At 33.3% G+C, this 19,395-nt stretch overlaps 1 protein-coding gene across 7 annotated transcripts in view; it reads right to left on the bottom strand.

Moving 5' to 3' along the window:
* The window catches only part of LOC123703582 (solute carrier family 12 member 4), a 289,109-nt gene that overhangs the window by 118,628 nt on the left and 151,086 nt on the right, over positions 1-19,395 (bottom strand). The window lies entirely within an intron of this gene.

Here is a 19,395-nt window from a genome sequence, read left to right as displayed (position 1 = left end):
AAAACAATATTATTAGAATCAAAGCCATCTAAAAATTCATAAAAATGTCTACTCATGTATCAATGTTAATAGAAAATAATAAATATTGCATTCATAAGTCAGTTTGAGCAAGAACAATGTAAAAATTATCCCACCAAAAACATTTTCATGTAAAATGTTGCCAAGACGAGCCCATATGACTCGCACTGTCAAAAAGTTATCAGATCTCATGTAGAGCGAAGCTTCTAACACTACACGCCCTAACTCTACAAGGCCTAACTTCACAAACTCTACACCTTAGTCAAAATATGTGGCTTATTATTATGGCACTACCGTGCCCCCAGATTAATTATTATATCTATAAGATCGATATTATAATGATGATATTAACTTCACCAAAACCAACACAATTCAATTTAACAGATTTACTTTCTGTCTGTTTGACTCCTTTAGGCTCAATTTTGATCAACTTTAAACGGACAGATTTAACTTATCAAGAATCGGTGACAATACATTAATTTCAAAGGCTTAAGAGTATTTTTAACTTTTTAGTTTTTAACTATATTACCTAACCTAATTATATCAAAACATAGTTTTCGGTTTCCGTGTTGAAATTAGTAGCTACGTAGCCACGTTTAATTTTGACGGTTGGTATCTAATTATTACAGTGCTGAAATGCAAATATGGGTGGTACCGTGGAATACAATAGAGGTGCGATGTGAGCATGCGTCTAATGAATTTACATAAACCCAACGGGCAATGACGTACTGCAAATATCGTTATGGGAATGGTATGCTAATGTTTGATGAAATGCTATTTGTTCTTAGTGCTTTGAAGGGAAAATGTGTTGCTATTTGAAGAATATTATATTGCATGCATTTCTCTCTTATTCAACCTGAGAAATGAGATGAAGATGAATACATAAATAACCTGTGTTCGTAATAAATAAACATAATCGAATATATTTTATTCTAAAAGAATAGGAGCTTAGATTATTTAAATTATCATTATAAATTAAAGTATCGTCATTAATTAGACGAATCAGCTCTGATCTCACACAAAACTAACAATACAGGGAAATGGGGCTAAAATGATCACAAATATGTTTAAAATATGTATACTTCCAATTAGTATTAGAAAGTGTTTAGATACAAAATAATGGTTAATACTTCAACATAAAAAATGTTTCAGAAGCTATCTGCTGCATATAATTAAGATTTGCTAACTTCCTCCTCGTACGGTGAAACTGTGGAACGATTTGCCACCTGCGGTGTTCCCGAACAACTACGACATTGGGGCCTTCAAGAAAATAGCTTATTTGTCCATAAAAGGCCGGCAAAGCACCTGTAACCCTTCTAGTGTTACAAGTGTTTATGGGCGGTGGTGACCACTTAAAATTAGGTGGCCCACCTGCTCCTTTGCTTGCTCTGACATAACAAAAAAAACTTTAGCAAACTGTTCATTCATACAACCCAACCGATTGATAAACTATAGTCTATATATGCGTATATAGTTTATCAATCATCAAATAGATAACTTTATTTGTGTAGCACGACGATAAAGTTTTCACATAACATTCTTCCTACAACATTATTCAGAAGAAGAAAGGCTAGAAAGTGTTGACAAAACATTTTTAGTTCAGCCGATGGACATTTTCGCTTGTACCTACTTGGATAGTAAGCACTCTGCGGGCGAACTGCCAAATGATATTCGTACTATACTTGTTAAGATAGCTTTTAAGATATGTGAACAACGACTTTTAATATTGATTAAGTTTTCATATTGTTTTTAGGGTCGTCATATTGTGTCATTTTCACAAAAATCGCCAGAGAGATTTTCATTAAGTTAGTGTTAGGGTAAAACAACACAACAAAGGACAAAATTTACTGTACTAAGTACCCATATATTTTTTTGTATTGGGCAGTGCTTGACCACTGGAAAGCTGAGATATGGACTAAGATAGAGCGCGCTTGTAGAAGATATCCGTCCACGTTTGTATTTAACAGTCACTGTGTTCTTCAAATAATTTAATTCATAAAATATGATATACATAAATGTTTATAACATCTTATCTACTTTTTTAGACATGAATGTTTGTTATACAGGCACAGTAGGTATTCTAGCTTTCACTTCAACAAATTAATGTAGGAATATTCTCAAATCGTTTTGCTCGTTTATTGATTGAATCATTAATGTCACTCTTTTATGAATATTAAATTTATCAAATGCCAAAACTTGTCTTTATTAAACGAATATAAATATTTGGAATTTAATTTTATATGCATCTACAAAAAAGCTTACAATGACAAACTTATTTTTATGTGCACTGTCACTATATACCAGTGATTTATATATCTGGTATTTCCTTGTTATGGTCTGCTACAGTGGGAGTCAAGTCATTTTCTGTACAAATTGCTGCTTACAATAAAGATTAATAATAATTCCGTTTCTAAATGATAGCATATTTCAAGATTTAATTATCATAATATGATAATCTACGATGATAACTATAATAAAATTATTTTTATTGTATGACATTCTTGGTCGAGTAATCTGCAAAAAGTAATTTTTCGTCACACATAATATTTCTCTAAATTGTCCAATGCTTATAACATTTAGGTTTTCCTTATTTGACTACATGTATGCAATTAACTAAACTATAAGAACTTATTATACAGCTTATATAACTACATATTTTAAAAATTAAATTAGAAATGTTAATAACTAGAGCGACAACTAAATATATAGAAATAAGTTAAAGGGCCTTAAATAACAGGGTCTGTAGGGAGTCAGAAAAATCTAAGCTCCTGCAGATAGTATTAGAGCAAAGTCCACCGTGATTATTATTGGCTTGAGCTGGGCGTAGGCTTTATAAGACCTACATAATCACGGATTCTCAGAAAAGAAGCTTCGAAGAAACTAGCAATATTGTGTTTAAAATATATTCTATAACCTATCGACTGCTAAGCAATATTTGTCAGTGGAATGTAAATGTTATTTACTTTGATTGGTTAACATGAAAATTCAGTATATTTTCTTCGTTCCGACTTCCGAGTACAAAATTTAGCGTCCGTTTTTCATTTTTTTTTACTATGCTAGTCAAAGTGGAAGCAAATCTATCAAACCAAAATCAAAACCGTCCAATCGTGCTTTAGTTAGAGACAGAAAAGAAGGTTAGTGGTGTAACTATCCTGACTTTATTTCACACAAAGATAGATTTTTATAGGTATTACGTTAAGTTACTCGCTACACGATTTTAATATCTCAATATCTCAACATACATTTCCGAACATAACAGAGAAAATTCAAATACCGGAGGCAATAGTAAATATGACTTGACCCGTTGGTACTCCAGTTCGGAGATGACTTCGTCACTCGATCTGTGAAACTGTAAAATCACTTTCCTTAAATTCCTCTCCATTCTCGCTTCGTGAAATTCCACTGTTCGCTTGAGTTTCATCAAAGGCGAACTGGGCACAAATTTTGCAACGATCGGATTGAATTTTGAACCGTTTCTTTAGAGCCTAGAAATAAATATAGATATTGATAAATTGCTCTACTTTGTACGTCATTATCTATAATATGTTTTATAGAAAATGCAAATGATACTTACATTGAATTATTTATTCATGTTAATATTTATATGGCATGTAGAGGCTGTTGACTGCATCTTTGTATGTTATCTCAACAACGTTTCAATATTATGTATGTAAAACGAACAAAGTAACGATTATGTTTACATAAGCGCATAATATTGGTGAATTTGTTACTAGTTACCTATTATAATAACGAACTGTGGTATCTCTATTTCATCTATACATATAATAAATCTGTAGAAGGGTCAATTCTGTACATTGAAAATATTGAAAAAATAAATACCAGGGGGTGTTACTGGATCGATACCAAACCCAAATATGTGATTAAAAAATTTTTTGTCTGTCTGTCTCTCTGTCTGTCTGTATGTGAAGGCATCACGTGAAAACTAGCGGTTCGATTTCGATGAAACTTGGTATAATTATACCTTATTATCCTGGGCGTAAAATAGGATACTTTTTATCCTGGAAAAATACGTAGAAAAAAAATAATCTTAATTTTTCAGTTTTATCCATAGACGTTGTTCCGTAGAACCGCGAACACACGTTGCGTATTATTATAGGCCTAACCGTATTTGGGAATTGGGTCCAATAGATATTTATAAGATGTTATTGTCAGAGGTCTCAAAATGGAGAAATAAACCATCCACGCGAAGACCGACATCCGCGCGGACGGAGTCGCGGGCGGAAGCTAGTTTTATAATAAAAGGCTCAATATAGCACGCCACATGATCACCAATTTCTTCATGAAAGTACGCTATAAAGGAACTTGTTTTACGTACAAAACTTTTAGTATTAAGAATACTTACATATACTTACTCCACGTGTGGATCCCATTCTGTGATTGTATGTATCTAATAAATCAAAATGAGTTACGCAGACGCTGTCTCACGATATATTATGCAGCGGCTTTCAGTGTAAATTTTGTATAAGTTTTGTGATATTAGAAGAGTGTTATTTATGAATGTGAACTACACGTTATTTGCTGAAAGGAAATACAATTCTATCAGTTTATCACTGCTCTATCTAGACTATTTAAATGTTAGTCATTTTTCTTAATATTTTTAAATCGTATCTATAAAACAAATTTGAAAGTCGGTTGTTAAAAAGGTATTTCTGTTTTTTTTTTATAATTTAAATAAGATACAAATAATTAAGAAACAAATAAGAGTAGTACATATATTTTCATTGTAGAGTTAAAAACATTTAGAAAAACTATAAAAATGATCATTTATATTTATTTTTTTATCACTTCAAATAGTACGATAATGTGCTGTTACTTTAAATAACACCTAATTTAATTGACGTAATATTTGTAGTTAGATAATATAACAGCAAATTCATTCTAGGAAGATTTTATGACGAGGTAATTAAGTAGGTATGTTTCGTTTGATTAATAATTTATAAAATAATATTATTTTATAAAAAGTATGTACATAAGCTCAGTGTATAAAAATTTAAATAAATAAGATTGACCAATGACCATAGTGACCATACCATGTTTTTAATAACATTTACTGAAAATAATATTGTGGCCACTTTCAATGTTTTGCTGATGTTATCGACTATTAGTAGAAATCTTATCTGTTCTAGACTATTTATAGTATCGAATAAATTGTATACTTGAAATCAATACGACGTATTCCGTTACATTTAATATTATGTATCTTTCAGACTGTTTTATGCTAATATATTATGTAGCGTTGAATCTCGTTCAATGCAAAACTTGAAAATCTTGAAAGGAATTCAATCTTTTTTTGTTTCTGTGTGTTTGCAATAAAGTGCAAGAATTTGATAATCATTTGAGGGAATACGAAAATCTAAAAGACCAGCAGCTAAATATCTAAAATCGAAGTATTTCAAACGACATCACTTTATTAAGTACTTCCTACTACCTACTAGGCTCTTGACACGGTATAGATAAAATAGCCCATGCTAGGTCCAGGACCAGCCATCATTAATGATGTAACTTGCAGAAATTTTCACGATCGGATCAGTACTTCCTTAGATTACACCCTACAAAAATTCAAAATCGTACAAAATCAATTTACCTCTGTACAATATTCGTGTTATTCGCGTATTGACCGCCTCCTTGGTACAGTGGTTGACGCGTGAGCGTAAAACCGAGGAGTCCTAGGTTCGATTCCCGGTGGAGACGAAGAAAAAAAAAATGTCTCGGTCTGGTAGGACACAGAAGGCTGATCACCTACTTGTCCCTAAAGAAAATCGATCAGTGAAACAGATGTATGCATAACGCATCTGCCCCTTACCCCACTACGGGGACACGGTCACTATAATTATTATGTAAAAAGAAGGTATAAACAGCTGTAAGGTTAACGTATTCTGAAATTGGTTTAATGGTGGTTTTAGACTAGTGACTAGAGTATTTCCATGTAATAATGTTCGGACTGTGAATAATAGATCCTCTGTTCTATCTTCGTTCTTAAGTTTTGTGCACTGATTTCTTTTGATGGGATTTACAAAGTAAAAAGACAAATAAGTATAGAAAATGGTAGCTTTTACGCAATAGAATACAGTGTCGTGTTGCCCGTGTTCGTGATTTTACACGGTAAAATGTTGCACCAATACGCTCGTAGGTTTTAAAATAAGGTTAGAATAAAAGTGATTGCTGTTCGGTTAGTTTTGAAAACGAAGAATGCTCTATATTCTGCTACAAGTAAACTCTCTAATCTATACTCAGCATATTAAAGTAAAGTTTATTTGGCTCAAAAAACAAAAGCAGGTGTATACAGATCTTATTTGCAGGTACATACATTTTTATTTTACATACAGAGTTTAAACAATGACCCCTATACTAGGTTAAACCTGTGTTATAGGGGTCAATGATGTTTGGTAGCACACAGAATATTAAATTATGCACATTTAAAATCGCGTTACACGTTTATAAGTAAAGCAAAACAGAAGCAAATAATTATCCCCAAAAGGCGTGTCAAAGATAAACATTAATCTCATAAGAACATTTGTTTACAAAGATCAATGTTTGAAGCCACCTCATATGCTCTCACGTTGTATACGTATGTAACAATAAACATACATAACTGTAAGCTTTCCAAACATTTGTTAAATCAAATTATCTATAGATATGTTTAAAAGAACACATTTGATCAAAATAATGTTCTTGCGTGTATGCCAAGGGACTTTTTCGAGTTAGTGTTGGTTAAGATGTCGAAGAACAGCTATGAATTGGTGGCTCCAGATGGTGGATATGGCTATTTCATATTATTTGCTGTAGTTCTTAATATGGTGAGTACGAACATAATATTATAACGTTATAGTACATGATACAGAATATCTTTAGTCTATTATATTATGGCTTCAATTGTTCGCTGCGTCATGAATCACGATGTTAGGTTTAATCATGATTAACTGATTGGCTGTAATTTTATCTAAAAATCAACAACATCATTGTAAATATAAATGTTAAATCTATTTATTATTTATTAAGTATGTATGTTACAGTCAAAACCCTGAACCAGTCAATAACGTTATTGACCGGTAAAATCAGTTAATAAGGATATTGACTAAGGGCGTCGGTTAATATCCTTATTAACTGATTTTATCTGATTAAACCAGTTAATAACGTTATTGACTAAGGGCATCGGTCAATATCCTTATTAACTGATTTTAAGTCGAGACATCTAGTCAATATAGGTTTTAACCGACGTGCCCAGTCAAAACTCATAAAAAGTTAAGGACGTTAGTGAAATTATACTAGAAAATCATTTAAAAAGGTTCATAAAACTTTTTAAAGTGCAATATTAAAGAGTTTTATGTTTTATTAATTAATTCGGGGTATTGTTTGTAAACTGCAACCGCGCGAGAATACGTGCCCCAAAATATTTTTGAAGATGGCAATTGTGTTTTAATAACAACTAGGTTTCCGCCCGCATAGTTCCCGTTCCCGTGGGATTTCCGGGATTGCGTTAGTTTCTGATTTGATGGAGTGACCTGCAGGTGTACTTAGAATACTGCTACTGGATCTAATAGACGAGTAGAGCTAGGTGTGCTGAGTTTGGGCTCGTTTTGTTAGTTATGTTGAGACCTTACCTCCGGACTTGATGGAGTGACCTGCAGGTGTACTTCGAAGACTGCTACTGGAACTAATAGACGAGTAGAGCTAGGTGTGCCGAGTTTGGGCTCGTTTTGTTAGTTATGTCGAGACCTTACCTCCTGACTTGATGGACTGACTTGCAGGTGTACTTCGAAGACTGCTACTGGAACTATTATACGAGTAGAGCTAGGTGTACCGAGTTTGGGCTCGTTTTGTTAGTTATGTTGAGACCTTACCTCCGGACTTGATGAAGTGACCTGCAGGTGTACTTCGAAGACTGCTACTGGAAATAATAGACGAGTAGAGCGAGGTGTGCCGAGTTTGGGCTTGTTTTGTTAGTTACGTTGAGACCTTACCTCCTGACTTGATGGAATGACCTGCAGATGTACTTCGAAGACTGCTACTGGAACTATTATACGAGTAGAGCTAGGTGTGCCGAGTTTGGGCTCGTTTTGTTAGTTATGTTTAGACCTTACCTCCGAACTTGATGGAGTGACCTGCAAGTGTACTTCGAAGACTGCTACTGGAACTAATAGACGAGTAGAGCTAGGTGTGCCGAGTTTGGGCTCATTTTGTTAGTTACGTTGAGACCTTACCTCCGGACTTGATGAAGTGACCTGCAGGTGTACTTCGAAGACTGCTACTAGAACTAACAGACAAGCAGAGCTAGATTTACCGAGTTTGGGCACGTTTTGTTAGTTATGTTGAAACCTTACCTCCGGACTTGATGGAGTGACCAGCAGGTACACAAAACGAGCCTCAACTCGGCACACCTAGCTCTACTCGTTTAATAGTTCCAGTAGCAGTCTTCGAAATACACCTGCAGGTCACTCCATCAAGTCCGGAGGTAAGGTCTCAACATAACTAACAAAACGAGCCCAAACTCGGCACACCTAGCTCTACTCGTATAAAAGTTCCAGTAGCAGTCTTCGAAGTACACCTGCAGGTCATTCCATCAATTCCGGAGGTAAGGTCTCAACGTAACTAACAAAACGAGCCCAAACTCGGCACACATAGCTCTACTCGTCTATTAGTTCCAGTAGCAGTCTTCGAAGTACACCTGCAGGTCACTCCATCAAGTCCGGAGGTAAGGTCTCAACGTAACTAACAAAACGAGCCCAAACTCGGCACACCTTAATCTACTCGTCTATTAGTTCCAGTAGCAGTCTTTGAAGTACACCTGCAGGTCACTCCATCAAGTCAGGAGGTAAGGTCTCAACGTAACTAACAAAACAAGCCCAAACTCGGCACACCTAGCTCTACTCGTCTATTAGTTCCAGTAGCAGTCTTCGAAGTACACCTGCAGGTCACTTCATCAAGTCCGGAGGTAAGGTCTCAACATAACTAACAAAACGAGCCCAAACTCGGCACACCTAGATCTACTCGTATAATAGTTCCAGTAGCAGTCTTCGAAGTACACCTGCAGGTCATTCCATCAAGTCCGGAGGTATGGTCTCGACATAACTAACAAAATGAGCCCAAACTCTGCACACCTAGCACTACTCGTATAATAGTTCCAGTAGCAGTCTTCGAAGTACACCTGCAAGTCACTCCATCAAGTCAGGAGGTAAGGTCTCGACATAACTAACAAAACGAGCCCAAACTCGGCACACCTAGCTCTACTTGTCTATTAGTTCCAGTAGCAGTCTTCGAAGTACACCTGCAGGTCATTCCATCAATTCCGGAGGTAAGGTCTCAACGTAACTAACAAAACGAGCCCAAACTCGGCACACATAGCTCTACTCGTCTATTAGTTCCAGTAGCAGTCTTCGAAGTACACCTGCAGGTCACTCCATCAAGTCCGGAGGTAAGGTCTCAACGTAACTAACAAAACGAGCCCAAACTCGGCACACCTTAATCTACTCGTCTATTAGTTCCAGTAGCAGTCTTTGAAGTACACCTGCAGGTCACTCCATCAAGTCAGGAGGTAAGGTCTCGACATAACTAACAAAACGAGCCCAAACTCGGCACACCTAGCTCTACTTGTCTATTAGTTCCAGTAGCAGTCTTCGAAGTACACCTGCAGGTCACTCCATCAAGTCCGGAGGTAAGGTCTCAATATAACTAACAAAACGAGCCCAAACTCGGCACACCTAGCTCTACTCGTCTATTAGATCCAGTAGCAGTCTTCGAAGTGCACCTGCAGGTCACTCCATCAAATCAGAAACTAACGCAATCCCGGAAATCCCACGGGAACGGGAACTATGCGGTTTTTCTTTGACTGCGCGGGCGAAGCTGCGGGCGGAAATCTAGTTGTTATTAAAACACAATTGCCATCTTCAAAAATATTTTGGGGCACGTATTCTCGCGCGGTTGCAGTTTACAAACAATTCCCCGAATTAATTAATAAAACATAAAACTCTTAAATATTCCACTTAAAAAAGTTTTATGAACCTTTTTAAATGATTTTCTAGTATAATTTCACTAACGTCCTTAACTTTTTATGAGTTTTGACTGGGCACGTCGGTTAAAACCTATATTGACTAGATGTCTCGACTTAAAATCAGTTAATAAGGATATTGACCGATGCCCTTAGTCAATAACGTTATTAACTGGTTTAATCAGATAAAATCAGTTAATAAGGATATTAACCGACGCCCTTAGTCAATATCCTTATTAACTGATTTTACCGGTCAATAACGTTATTGACTGGTTCAGGGTTTTGACTGTAACATGTACACAGGGCTTCCATTATTATTATGAAACGAAACTAACGAAATTAATGAACAATGCATGATGTTACTCATTAATTTGGGAATAAAATGTAACTGTGTCAATAGTTTTGAAGCCTAAAATAGTTTCATAAATCTTATTTTTAATTAATACCTAAAGTATTTATTTGTATTTATATTATTCACTGAGTTTTGAATATTGGCAAAATAAGGTCAGAGCTAAGACCAATAAAACACCTTTATTTAAAGTGAAGTCCCATGTCCCCGTAGTGGGGTAAGGGGCAGATGCATTATGCATACATCTGTTTCACTGATCGATTTTTCTTTAGGGACAAGTAGGTGATCAGCCTTCTGTGTCCTACCAGACCGAGACATTTTTTTTTCTTCGTCTCCACCGGGAATCGAACCCAGGACCCCTCGGTTCTACGCTCACGCGTCAACTACTGTACCAAGGAGGTGGTCACCTTTATTTAGCTCTATAATTTTTTTTTTATATTTATTTATTTTCCTCCTTACTTAAAACTACAGTTACAAAGTATGACATAGTATAAATTGGAAAGGACTGGTATAGTGTCTGCGATAGGCAGAAGCCTGTAATGCAGCTCTAAACTTTAAGTGGTATGAACGTTTAACTTTTAAGATTAGTACTTAAACATGTGTGTACCTATATAAATTTATAAAGAATAGAAAAAATTCGATCACGAGGCGGGACTCGAACCCGCATCCTTCGCGCCATTCCATTCTATTCTTTATAAATTTATATTTATAAAGCATTTGAATGCCATAAAAACCAAAAAAATATAAATTCAGGAAAAATAGTGAATAGGTACAATTCACTATTTTTCCTCCACACCATAATATTTTTTACCAGTACTGAATATACCCAAATGCTAAATTAAATCTGAATCACAACTGCAAGATACACTGGAAACATCTGTAATACCGCAGTCTGTAACCCAGAGCTGTTCAAGCTAATAGTGCTTCTGCCACAGGCGCGTCTAATCCTAGATTACATTACCGCCTGGATATGGATACATAGCACTTAACTATCTATAGATAGAGCTTGATTTTCACAAAGCCAGTAATATTTTATAAGTAGCAAACAAGATTCTGATAAAAATTTTAAAATGTCTATCTCGAGTATCGGTATAGGATTTAATTTTTTATCATAGACCGTTAATATTTTTGATCGTTATATTTTAGTAGTAAACTAGATGGTGAATAACATTTTAATGTCTCATTTTAAGTTGGAGATGCCGTATTGTTAGAGTCAAAAAACTTTTCATTAAAAAATTATTAATTCGTTAAATTATTTAACTGGACGTCTCAAAGAATTAATAAAGAGCATCACGGGCAGGCTTTAACTGACTTGCTTGACGGATAAGTAGATTGACAGAAGTTTTGAAACTTTGGTTTATTTCTGTAACGACTTCCTTACTTGATATGAATAAAGATATGAATAGAATATAGATGATATTTCAAACTTCAAATAAAATATTATTCATTTATTTTTTCCAAAAACAGATAGTTACATTTAACTCAAATTTAACTATTAGATACTTCCTTTTATAGAGCAGATGTAAATGGTGAAATGTAATGACACCTGTCATGTGGTTTTATTGTGCGTATTAAACGATATAAACCTATTAAATACAGTATAAAGGTCATTTTGTTTAAAAATAAATTAATTTTATTACTATACAGTATACATATCTAATGCATCTAAATCTCAAGATCTGTCAGCGGGATTTAGATAAAAAATGGAGCACATCGGCTACGAACCGGGTTAAAACCACTAAAGCTACCCCTGTCCAGTCGTACAGGAATATAGGAATTTCACTGTCATATTTCTATGAAGAAATTCACAGTTGAAGAATGTAGTGTATATTTTTATTAACTCTAGTGTAAATTTTACGCTGTGTTTATTTATTGTTTTAAACTAATGTTCCCAAAGACAACGATGAGTAGTTTTGTAATACCTTGGAGGTTTTGTAAGTACTTAATTTTAATGTATTTTTTGTTTTGTTACTCGATAACTCCGTGGCTTTAAAGCTCCGTGGGTTTTCAGTCGATAGATATGATTCATTAGTACCACCTTCCCTCCTGGTGAACACTTTTAAAGAAAGGATATACAGTAATAAATAAGAAAAAGAAACAGAATCGAGACATGTTATTAGAAAAAGATTTTTCTTTTCTAACTGAATAGTGAATTTTATTATTTTGAACATGTTTTTACGGAGACACTCACGCTATCTATCTGGATTTTGTTACAACATATAAACAAACGATGCATTATTCCAACGTAGGCGAAGCTGACATGATGAACTACGGTTTTATTTTTTTTATAAACGTACTTGTAGCTCGGCTTGAAATTTTCTACAATATTTCTACTGAATATGTTTTTGAAACAATCTGATGTATAAATAGGAAATGAGGAGATAATCATTTTAAAACAGCCGCTTAAAATTTTCAAGTACATACATAACCCTTTTTTGCCAATTATACTTTCATGCCCTTTTTTATTATTTACTTTCAGAGCGTTTTTACTTCGTATTCGAATTGCTATGGAATATTGTACCAGGACTTCTTTACGGAGCTGCATATGGGCTCTACAGAAATCACTTCTATAAATGGAGCAAGTGGAATATGTGCAGCGTTAGCTGGTAAGTCAATTTTTACTAATATTATAAATTAATGTGAACGTGTTTTTGGTTGTTTGCCTTTCATCTCACAACAGAGCAGCTTTATGATTGATTTTTGGTAAGAAGGAAGAGGCTTGATTCAGGACACTTTTTAACGCGGTAAAACATCTCTTCCTATGAAAATTTCCTTTGACAATGCAGACGAAAATGTAGTCAAATAACTTGGTAATACTAATAGTGAAAAGAATCAAATTATATTGGCCTGAATATAAATTGAAAAATTGAAATAATAAATTGAATTGAACGGTAAGCAAAATTCGACTCATTCCAACTTATTCTTATTTACGTTGTTGCGCACGTGTCGTAGTGAAATACACATGCATCGCCACTTGGAGGATATCAAAAGACCACCCACTGAGTATTCATAGATATGGATGATATGTTTATAATTACTTATTATAATCGTATAGATTAGTTATTAATAGTAGTAGTTATTAAATACGTTTCGTATGAAATGAAATCAGGTAAGATATAATAGAATAGCAGTGTAGAGGGTGAAATAAGATGTGATCTATAAAAGAATAACGATACCTAATTAAAAATAAACGATTTAATACGTTTGATTCCAACATTTCTTATTCCTGTAATAAGTACTATTGTTTCGAGGAACCAACGGAAAACAATAGATTTTCCAATAACTTTGCCGAAGGAACGAGAAATCAGTTTATTTAATCTCCATTTTGCCGAAGCAGTTATTGATTTATAAGTTCTTATTATTTTTCTGTTTTTTGTGCCTTTAATATTTATTTGCTACTAGTGGTCCGCCCTGGCTTCGCCCGTGGTACATATTTCGCATTAAAAGGTAGCCTTTCTCGGGTATCAAAATATCTCCATACCAAATTTCATGCAAATTGGTTCAGTAGTTTAGGCGTGATTGAATAACAGACAGACAGACAGAGTTACTTTCGCATTTATAATATTAGTATTTAATTGCTATCAATAAATTATATAGGTACGTCAAATAAACATCCTAACTTGTCTAGTAACATTCCTACATCTATTTGTGTGTTTAAGCAACCCACGGCTAGCGTTGTATTATTCATATTATCTTCAGGGTGTCCCATATACAGAAAAAATAATTACATATACATACATGTCTTTTTGTCTGTCTCTCACTTTTAGATTTTTTAGTGTTTTGTGAAGGTAAGAACTCTCTCTAACCAGAAAGTTTGCTATACAGAAATATATTCTACTATATAGGCTACTTTTTACTGCGGAGAAACATTTCATTTTCATGTTAATTATCTTTGACCATGCTACATTATACTTGAACTACTTTTAATTGTGACTTTTGAAGTTTTTCTTTAAAATCTGGGATCTGTGTGATTGATCGTATTTTAGCGGATAATTGAGATTAATCAAACAGATCATTATCCACCAAGTTATATAAAATAATAATAATGTTATATTGCATCAAAAATAAAACATCCCGTATACAAACCGATTGCAAAAATACTTTACAAAAATATTTACATAATGAACTGTTAATTCTGCATGCATTTATATTTTGATTTCAGGTTTTATGACGGCGCCGCTATTGAAAATACTATCAAAGAGACAAACAGCTCTTCTTGGGGCTTTTCTTTTTAATTGTGGCCTATTTTGCACTGCTTTTGCTAAGTCCAAGATTGCATTCTTTTTCTATCAAGGCCTAATACAGGTAAAAAAGTTATTATTATCTAGTAACCTAGAATTATTATAAATTCATAGATAGACATATGTCTTCCTCTTCACTTATACGGGGATGAAAAATAGATGTTGCCCGATTCTCTGACCCAATAGACCCACAAAATTTCATGAGAATCGATCCAGCTGTTTTGGAAGAGTATGGTAACTAACATTGTGACAAGAGCTTTTTATATGCCTATTAAATACTATTATATATTATCTTCTCATCATCAGCAGTAAATAATATGTCTTTGTTTGCGACAAATACATAAGCCACCTTTTGACAAATACTGAAGCTTTATTTTGGAGTTTAAATATATTTGTAGGTATGTTTTAAGCAAGGATTTTTTGTATTCATACATAGAAAACCTTAAAACAGTTTTTGATATTTTATTCAGGGCACTGGAATGGGACTTATCTTTAACATTGCAGCATCCATTATTAATGACTATTTTGTTGAAAAACGTTTACTTGCCAACAGTATTTTTCAAACTTTATCAGGTAAGGATTAAAATATGATATTTAATTAATTATTTGGCTTAAGAAATGTGGCTGTCGCGAGTACTTTTTTTTTCAAAGACTGAAAAAAAAATCATAACGATTTTGGTTATTTTTACGATAGTGTCATTTTTGTTTTTTTTTAATATGAAAGTATTTATTATTATTTGCAGCATTAGTAAGTTTATTAACACCCCAGATTGTAAAATGGTGTATCGAAGTATATGGACACAGAAGTGCTTTATTATGGGCGACAGCATTTTCTATACATGCTTTTGTTGGCGTTATACTGTATCAACCAGTGGCATTGCATATGAAGAAAGTTGAAATTTCACCCAAAGAAATTGGTAAGTATCTGTGTAAAATATGTTCAAAATCTTTGACCCTCAAACATTTATTCATTCTTTATTTTACAATCAGTCTTATAAAATTACAATAAACACTTTATGAAAGTAATTGTACCAATGGCGGTCTGAAGTCATCCCTGCCAGGCATCATGCATTCATTTATTTATTAATTCAGAGCTGTTGACACTGCTAAATTCAAAATTGCCTCAACTTTAATATAACCTACATACATTTATATTGAATATCAAGCAAGGTCTGAAGCTAGTTCAAAGTTCGTAACAATCCGGGATATTACTCCCGCCTGAAATCCTTCTACCATGATGAGTACCTTGTCTATACTCCAAATGCTTTATTTAATATCTTCTATTTCATTTTAGACATCAATTCCTTGGTTTGTTACTATTTTAGATCTCTAATTTCTATTGCTTCATGTATAATTTCAATTTGTAAATTGTTTACTTTGGTTTTGTGGTCATTCAAAAAATTATCACATTTTAATTATTTCCTGAGGTAAAGTAAATAAGGAATAGAAATAAACTCTAATATAATAAATACACTTGATTGTACTATAAGAAGTTAACGACATGACAAATAGTAAACACTTCACGTAGCTAAAGAATAGCTGAGTCATTTTATAGATGAAAGCAAAGCAAGAAGCAAAGGAAAAAGAAAATATAAACGTCCAGTAGCAGTTTTCTTTTTGTTTGTGATTGAACTTAATCCAGTAAGTAATAGGATTAACATGATAAAAGTCCATTTTTCATTATTAACTTCTATGTTTGCATTTTTGTACAATGCGTAGGTACCTACCTAATAATGTATAAGATTAAAATAGATTAATTATTCTATACGTTAGTCAATTTTATCTAAAAGAGTATTACGTTAGTTTAAACTGGTGACAAATGAATTACTTTTATGGCTATTTGCCATTATTTTTAACTTCTTGGAACAAGATAAGGAATCTTGTTTTTCAGCAATCGTCTTTGATTTGTTTAATCTTATTTTAGATCCAACAGACAAACATCTATTAAGTGTAACAAAAATTGCAGTAACTGCAATTCTCTTCTCATATAATGTTATCACATATTTATTTACAGAAATGAAACTTTTATTACAAGAGACAATAGAAGCTTCAGCTAAAACAAACAACGGAGATACAAAAGAAGTTAATGAGAATATAGAATCAAATGGGGATAAGAAAATTAATACAAGGAAAAGTTTAACGTAAGTTGATATAAAAAAGACGTGTGGCACTCGGGGACTGCCGCGGTAAAGCTATTGCATAGCATGCCTTCAAGCCACACCTCCGTGCCCGTCGGAGTGGGGAGCGTGAGGTTTTTTCGTTACGGAATTTCTCGATTCGGTCCCCGCGCTCAAGGCCCGCGATAGAAGCTATGCAATAGCATAAAAATTATATGTAGAGTCTCCTGGAATTCAGTTAAAATATATATATTTAAAAGAGTCTATATTGAATACATTTGAATAGATGAACGATAAATTTATCGGTAAAACTTTCCAAACACGTGTAGTGTGTAGTGATATATTCTGAATCCTTTGTTTCTCACCATATGTCCTTTATGTTTCCCTGCTTGTTTTCATACACTTTGCAGTAAACTGACAAATATGGTTGAATTAAATATTTATTAAAATATATAAACGCCTAATAAATCCCAGTTCTTAAATATAACGAGTATTATATTAAAAAAAAATCTTTGTTTTTCAGAGCGTTAATTGGGGGCGTGGTGAATCTACAGTTACTAAAATCCTTTGTGTTGTCAATAAATTGTTTAGTACCCACTGTATGCGTAGCAGCTGAAATGACGTATGTTTTGATGATTCCACAAGCGCTGCATTCTTATGGTTGGGACGATGTAAGTTAAACAATATCTTACTACCTACTTAATTTGATTATTTTGATGAAATTTGGTACTGGGGTTTTATCCCGGAATTCTCACAGGACCGCGGGTAATGCCAGTTTTTCTTTGACTACGCGGGCGAAGACGCGGGTAGATAGCTAGTGTGTAATAAATTGTGGACGCGAGTTTGTGTATGACATTTTAGTGAATTTACATGGACAAGGTCTATGCCTTGATACGTTTGGCGAAACGTTGCCAGATTACGAAGTCGGCAATATGATTGAAAATATCGTTCAGTATTTTATTATTACTAGTTAACAATGAAGTCATTAGAAACTAAGGATTGTTTCCAAATCATTAGTATAATAACTAGTTTAATTCAGTTGAGGAAGATATTAAACATGATGAAAAGTTACATGAGATTCCACAAAATATTCATTCGAGAATTCTGCAAAGTATTGCAAAAAAGACAATTTTTTGTTGTTTGTTTCTTGTTTAAATGCTTATTTCATTTACATATCATTAATAAATGAATATATAAATGAATGAATGGTAAAACTTACATTATTCTTCAGCGATGCCTTCGAAATAGATTTCATTTTAAAAATTTTAATTCCATTATAAAAATTCACTTTCTCTACCATTGAATTATTTTACAACAACCATACAAACATACAACCATCCACCCTCACAAACTATCATGTTTCTACTATTATATAGTAACATAAACATAATGATTTCTTGCAGTCAGACATAGCCTGGGCTGTTTCACTACTATCATTAGGAGACTTGATAATGAGAATGTCACTCATTCTATTGAACAAATGGCTTAAAAAATTAGGAAGCCGTGAACTTTATCTTTTTGGTATCATCCTGGGTGTGGTCTCGAGAATAGGTAATATTTATGTGTTTTTAATTTAAAATATATAAGCGGTTGGAACTGGTTCACTATTTTAATTATTTCAAGAATATTAAGATGATAAGATCTACGTCTAATGTCTGGAATTTCTTACAATGATTCAGCTGTTTTGATTATGCATCTTATTATTATAATTAATGTTGGATTGACGTTTTTGTCAATGTATTATCTAATTTTAATGCAACTTTTGAACGAAACTGCATACTAGAGTCATTCGTGTTTTTTTGTCTTGATGAATAACATATTTCCATGATATCTTGAATTGAAAAATGGCATAGTTCTTTAAAATATTTTTGATGACTCTTAATTCATGTCTTATATTGTGGTTATTGAAAATTGTCTTATTTAGACACATTTAATAACCTTAACACTTTCCTTGCTATTCACAATGTTAATATAAACATATTGTATTCTTCGTTTATATATAAAAAGTTTTAATTAACGTTTCACTAGCGTACTTATGTGACGTCAGATTTAATGTTAATTAAATAAGGAGTGTGTCCCCAGCTCTCGTAAAAGCTTAAATTAAAATATGTTTTTACAGGAATGCTTCTGTCAGAAAACAAGACGATCATACTTTCCTTTATAACATTAATGGGAATTGCACGCTGTATATTCTTAGTGGTTGTTATACTTGTAATATCAGAATCTGTGGCTCCAGAACATTTTACTTCTGCTTTTGGAATGTTCATGATGACTTCTGGAACATTTAATTTAACTCTTGGTCCGGCGTTAGGTTTGTATTTTTTATAATTTTGTGACGGTAAAAGGGTCGGAGCGTAAATGGCTCATTTCGAGATGAAGCTATTCAGTGGAATTTATGAGTGAATATAGGTCTAATTAGATTTCTTTTATTTCTTTTCATCGTGAGGAAAAATCACATAAATTAGTATACAAGTTTATAACATTATATAAATAACACTTCAAGTAGCTATAATTAAAAATTCCTTACAACATTAAAACATTTTATATTATTTTTCAATTATAATTGCCATTTATCGTAGAGCTTAACAAATTTTATTATATTGAATATTATTTCAGGGTTGATACGAGATTACACAGGAAGTTACAATTTAACGTTTTGTATAA

The sequence above is a fragment of the Colias croceus genome, chromosome 1 (genome assembly GCF_905220415.1).
Source record: "Colias croceus chromosome 1, ilColCroc2.1".
Lineage (NCBI taxonomy): Eukaryota > Metazoa > Arthropoda > Insecta > Lepidoptera > Pieridae > Colias > Colias croceus.
This window is presented reverse-complemented; position numbering and strand designations above follow the sequence as displayed.